Source organism: Citrus sinensis, chromosome 1 (assembly GCF_022201045.2).
Source record: "Citrus sinensis cultivar Valencia sweet orange chromosome 1, DVS_A1.0, whole genome shotgun sequence".
NCBI lineage: Eukaryota > Viridiplantae > Streptophyta > Magnoliopsida > Sapindales > Rutaceae > Citrus > Citrus sinensis.
Window position 1 is genome coordinate 18,797,400 of NC_068556.1, and position 6,067 is coordinate 18,803,466.

Genomic DNA, 6,067 nt, shown 5'->3' on the forward strand with positions numbered 1-6,067 from the left:
ACAACCTAGATGCTGCCTTTCTACTTGTACTTCTATTCTTTTGCTGTATTATTTGTTATATATAATATGATTGTCCCAGGAAAAAAAGGCCGTTGTTTTAAGGCATATTCGATAAGGTACTTACGTATGCATCCTAATAAAATTTTGCGTCGAATTTTCCTTTTATCCCGTTTTCGTTTTTCTCCACACGAACTCACGTGCTCCATAAATACACGAGCAGAAGTTTAATTAACTATTCTGGACATTAAATGTGTAACAACCTAGGGATACTTTATGTATAAAAAAAAAAAAACCTAGGGATACTTTAATTATTTTGAAAGGTTAATTTGGTCACTTTGCTTGAATAAAATAAAATCCTTAACTCACCCAAAACCCCAACATTCCTTCGTCCATCGTCAAACCCAAACCCAAACCCAAACATTTGCATCGTAGCCGGTGCGAAATCTGATTATCTCAGCTGATCGAGGTCGCTCCGCTATGATACTGAAGTTACAAATCTAGAAACAGTGAGACTGATTTCTCATTAGGTAAATTCCCAAAGCTAGAAACCCTAGGTATATTTCAGAATTTCTATTTTGTCTTATTTGCTGACGAAATCACTTAACCAGAATTTCTTTCTGTTATTCATTGCTTTTTTTTTCTTTTGTTTATCTTTGATGAGTGATTCTTTGTTCAACTGAATTTGATTTGATTTTAGAGGCCTTTGATACTTCATTGAGGTCATTTTGTGCCTACCTCACTTGATTGAGTTAATTTTACTTGTTTATGTGAATTAACAGCTTGTTGTAATTTATGTGCTGAAGTCAGTTAATTGTTTTTTTTTTCCCTGAATGATGTGATATCAGAAAAATAAATTATGTCTAAACATGGGTAAGTAATGCTTGTGTTTTGATGAAAGGGGTGAAAATTGAGAGTGTGGAAATGAGTAATGGAGTTTCTCTAGCCAAACAGGTGGTGGATTTTTTAGGAGGGCTTTTTATATTGCTTATAATGATAGGAGTCCTACACGTTGGGGAAATAAGTTAAGTGGGGAGAGTGGACTCATTTCGGTGAACGTGGCCGTTGACGAACCGCAACTGTGCAGAAAATGAGTGTAGAAGCGAAAGAGTAATGTCGTAGTAACCAAGTTGGTTCAGTTCTGGAAAAGAAATTAGATTAGTTCTTCATGAATAATATTGGCATGGCAAATAAGAAACTTGGATTTTTTGTATTTGTTTTATCAGATGGAAACTTTTTCTTTTGCTTTATGTTTTCATTTTCCCATTTTCACTATGCCATTGTATTTTGTAGCTTTTGCAACAAAATCCTTTCATTTGAAGTCCATTCATCTAAATTCAGGTTTTGCAAGAGGCTTTCGAGGTTTTGTAATTGCAAGATAAAATGGGGGTAAATACCATTCTAAATCCCGTTAAATACACCAAAACTCACTCATGCCTTATTATAAGTAAGAATATAAAGAGGTAAGAATATAAAGAGGTGGAAGTAATTCTAAGTTCAGGGGCTTCTTTTAACAGCATTATTCATTATGTATAGAGGAGAATCTATTACGCCATGACTAAAGAATTTGAGAGACTTTACATACAAATGAAAGAACGGTAACGAGCTCAGCCTTTACTTCAGTAATTCCTCCCCCCCCCCCCCCCCCCCCCACAAAAAAAATGTAAACTCTTTCTTTATTTTATATCAATTGCTGTATATTAAGATCATTTGAAGGTTGTTATATGAGATGTATCCCTAAATCACATCTGTTGATGTTGTTTCATGATGATTATCATCACACTGAGGCATTGAAGATCTTTCCTCTGCTTGTGCCCTTGCTCATGACATGTTCTATGATTGGTTTCTCATTATATCCTCACATCAACTTAAAGAGAATTAAATGTGGTGTTGCTTGTTTTCTGTGATGTTGTCAGATTGGTGGAGGAAGTTTTGAGAATTTATAAATGTGAGGTCCAACAAAAAGTTTTGGAAATTGTTGGCGTCACTCGGGAACGAGTAAGAAAACTTTTAATTTAAGCTATTTTGCAGGTATACCGGTTCCTTTTATGTGAAATTTTCATTGTTGGCCTCTAGCTCGTTCGAAGAAGTCAGATTTGACATTTGACCACAAGGTTCCTTGAAACTTTCTTAACACTGTTTTTTTATTTTATTCTTGTCTATCGGTTATAATACAGTGGTGGCTTGGGGAGTTATTGTAACACGCCAAATTTATCCTAAGTTGAATTTATCTATTTATTTATAATTATATATGTTATTTTATTATTATTGTCATTGTTTTAATTGCTCTAAGCTTCCGCTGTTGTTTTTGTTTTTAATCTATAACTAAGCCCAGCCCACAACCAGTTTATAACGTGTCTTTATTCTTTGGTTAAGTTCTGTAACAAGCAAAATTAAAGTTCGGGTAATAATAATAATAAAAATAAGAAAGAGGGAGAAAGTAATTCTTTCTTGTAAAGAACCCATTTCGGTACTAAGGGTAGGTTGATAACCCACAGCGGAAGGCATTCTACCCAATAAGGCGGATACCTCGGAATAACGGAGAGAGAACGAGGAAAAAAAATAAAAAAGCAGAGAAGAGGAAGATAAAGAAATGGAGGGAAGGAGAGCAATTGGGTTTTAGAGAGAATAGTTGTGCATTTAAGGGAGCTGAGAACAACAGCAAGTATGAAATTTCTGGGAAACCAACATGCGTTTGGCTGGATTTTCTCATAACTCTAATTCTTTAGACCTGGTTTGGGTAAGTTTCTGTGCATGCATGGTTCAATTTTCAAATCTTGTTACTTTTATTAATGAATTTTTTTTCACTTTTCTTAATTGTTTCCTTTCTGCTGCTGCAACTCACAGCAAGTTTAGGATTATGTTAAATTTGGGATTCTTAAATTATTGGCAGTATGGTTGGTTAATTTTTGTATTACCAATAGGAAGTGGAGTTAGAGAAGAAGAGAAGTCTTTGGAGAACTAGGAGCTGTTGTTGCAGGATTAAAGTTGGTGTTTATATGCAATTGAGTGATTTTGTTACTCAAAACTGAAAAATCAGGTTGTTTTTCTTGCTTGATCATGTAATTTTTTTCTCTTTTTTCTTTTTGGGTCCTTATAAGTTGTTTTGCTTAGATTTAATGTGCTAATGGCTTAATTGCTTCCTTTAATAATTAACGCAGTGGGTGTATGGGTAACCATTTAATTACATGACTATGTGGCTAAAATAAAAAATTGACATGTTAGAATTATCAACAGGATTGCGAGTTTTAATTGAAGACTCTGTATAGTTATTACTTAAATCAGTTATGATAGTTAATTTGGTTGATACATTCATGAATGAGAATTAAACTTTAACGGTGATATAGCCAAGTTTGGAAAAGGAAGTGTAGCTGAATTGTGTTTATGTATCCTGCAATGATATGGTGCTTTATTTGCGGTTTAAGTTTGTGGATGTGTTGTTAAACTGGGGATGTGCTGAGGTTCTGTTATCTATAACTATTGTTATTGAGAAGTATCATGGGTCTGGTGTGTCATTGTAAGGAAACTGAAATAATAATTTTTATTCCTTTTATTTAAGTTGAGGTTTGAGAAGGTTGATTGGTGATAGGCAGATTCCTGTCCCGCGGTGAAGTCTGCAAAAGAAATTATGGGCGATGGCCCCTGGGAATAATGCCCCAAAAGTATGCTATGCTGGATTGACCTTTGTCAGATTTTTATCCCGCGGTGAAAGTCCACAAAAGAAATCATGGGTGGTGGCCCTGCAAATAATGCCCCAAAAGTATGTGAGGTATTTCTTTTCAAAATTAATATTGGGGGAAAATGTTTGCTGAGGATTTACAGCTTACTGACTTGTCAGGCATGTTTTTATTTTGTATTATTGAAAGAGTAATTTTAGGATTTCTTTATACGTAACTACCGAAAGCATGAGCAACACTATATTTGTATGTGTGTATGTTGCTATGATCTTGTCTTATGACATTTCTGTTGAATACCAACTTTCAAACTTGAAAAGTTTAAGAAATTAATATTTTATATATATTTATATAAATATCAATGGTTTATGTTAGAAATGTACCGAAGTTGTGCGAATTATTTGGGTGTTTAAAATAAAAAAGATCCTTTGTTGTGTGTAACTACAAACTGTGCGTTAGCTCACCCCTTACTTTTCAGGTTTGGGCAATGATGGTGAAAAGTATTGTGGTGAGTGGAGGATTGATTTCGATTCGGGGTTTAACATGGAGATTACATCTTTTGAAAGTTGTGTTTTGTAATAAAGAACCGTCTTCATCTATTTTTGTTACTGTTCTGGTTGTGCTTTGGCATTGCTGGCCTAGTAAACTTAGTAAGCTACCTTTTTGTAGATATTATGCTTTTTAATACATGTATTTAGAATGACGAAGCTACGTTAGTAGGATGCACTTATATCTGTTAGTGTTATAGTAATAGGGTCCCGGAGGCCCCAAATGTTGTATTAACCAATGCTCATAGTAGTGTTGACTTGAGAAGGTTATGTTTTATTTTTGAAGTTTTAAGCAGCCGGGTATAAAAATTGCTGGTTTGATAAATTGGATAATATCCACATTTTAGGGGATATAATGTCAAATTTTTCTTAAAGTGCTGGGTTTTATTCATCTCTATGTATACGTTTGATCCTGAAAGCAAACAGTCACAGCTTAATTGTTAAAAGCTTATACTTGCACCTGATGTAGATAAAATTTTCTTATCACATATGCCCTTAAGTTAGGGTGCATAAGTTATCAATTCAGCTAATAAAAAGTATCAATGTTAATAATCCAAATGATTTAACCGATGATGCATGATACTAGCTAAAGTATACTACTCAGCCCATGTAGGATAGACAAATTTCTTTTAATGCTTCTTGGAATAACTTGAAAAGTTGCATCTCGTGTTCAGAATGAATGAAATTTGATCATTTCGATATGTAAGAACCTTAAGCTTGACTTTCACCTTTTGGGTTAAATAAATGCGTCATTCCAATTCCATAGGTTTGACCAATTGAGTCTAAGTTCTGAAGCAATATTTGAATTAGAGTATAATTATTTTATTCTATGGTTATTTCATTTTTTTTATAAGAATACTATGGTTGTTTCATTGGTTGAAAATTGAAACTAGAATGGTTCTCAGCTTAGGTGTGAACTGAAATGGTTATATTTGTTTGGAGAAAAGGAGGAGACTGTTCTACTTTGTGGTCATTTTTTTTTTTCCATATTTATAGTTGCTATGGGGATATTATCTCTAAAGAAAAAGGGTTTTGTGACTGATAAAATAGGTTAATTTTGCATGTTTTATAATTAGTACATGATGTGTGTTTCTTGCTGCAGCCCCCCTCGTTTGCTGATGATTAACTTGTATTGTGCAGGCTTATACAAACAGGTTTTGATACTTCAGCTGGTTAGGAACTTAAGATAACTACCTACTTTCACTACCTGTGGAACTGGGACTCGAACCCAAACTTGCAAATTCAACTGGGAGCCGACCAGTGCGGTATATTGGCGACTCTCTCTCAGTCAGACTCTGTCAGTCATCTATGTCTTTTTCTTTTATCTCTTCCTGAGTTCAAGTTCTATGTTTAAGGGTTGGGGTTTCAGCGGCATGTTACTTACTGTTGCATTAAGAACCAGTAACTCACTCTTTGAATTGTTCTGAAGAAGGGGTTTGATATTTTCATTTTTCACAAGCAGTTTCGTTTTAAATCTTTTTGTATTTTCGATTTTAACTTTTGTAATTTTTTTTAACTCTTTTTTATTTCTTTTTATATATTTAGTTATCAAGTGTTTTGCCTACTGCCTAGTGACTACCGTAACATAACCTGTTTTCCTGTTGAAGAAAGAATAGAAGAATATTGTTTTTGCTTGGAAATAAAATAGATTAAAAGAGTGTCTGTAGGTCCTTTTTATGACATAAATAAGTCATTGTCCTGTTTTTAGGATTATTTAGAATGTAGATAATTACTGTGCTTTTTTGGTTGCAGAATTATTAATTCTAGAAAGATGTCATATTTAGCTTGTTATTGGTATGGATTTATTCCTCTAATGGTATACTGAGCCTATTTTAATGTTTTGTTCCA

General features: G+C 33.8%; 1 long non-coding RNA gene across 4 annotated transcripts; it reads left to right on the plus strand.

The window, feature by feature from the left end:
- Window positions 1-344: 344 nt before the first annotated feature.
- On the plus strand, window positions 345-5,783 carry LOC127901050 (uncharacterized). Of its 4 annotated transcripts, XR_008053022.1 has the most exons (7): window positions 345-527; window positions 2,029-2,111; window positions 2,496-2,737; window positions 2,922-3,037; window positions 3,557-3,757; window positions 4,150-4,179; window positions 5,360-5,783. It is a non-coding gene; the product is annotated as an uncharacterized LOC127901050 (long non-coding RNA). The 4 variants fall into 4 exon arrangements; XR_008053017.1 differs by lacking the exon at window positions 4,150-4,179 and having other exon boundaries at window positions 347-527; window positions 3,557-3,766; XR_008053021.1 differs by lacking the exon at window positions 4,150-4,179 and having other exon boundaries at window positions 348-527; window positions 2,457-2,737.
- The last annotated feature ends 284 nt before the right edge of the window (window positions 5,784-6,067 follow it).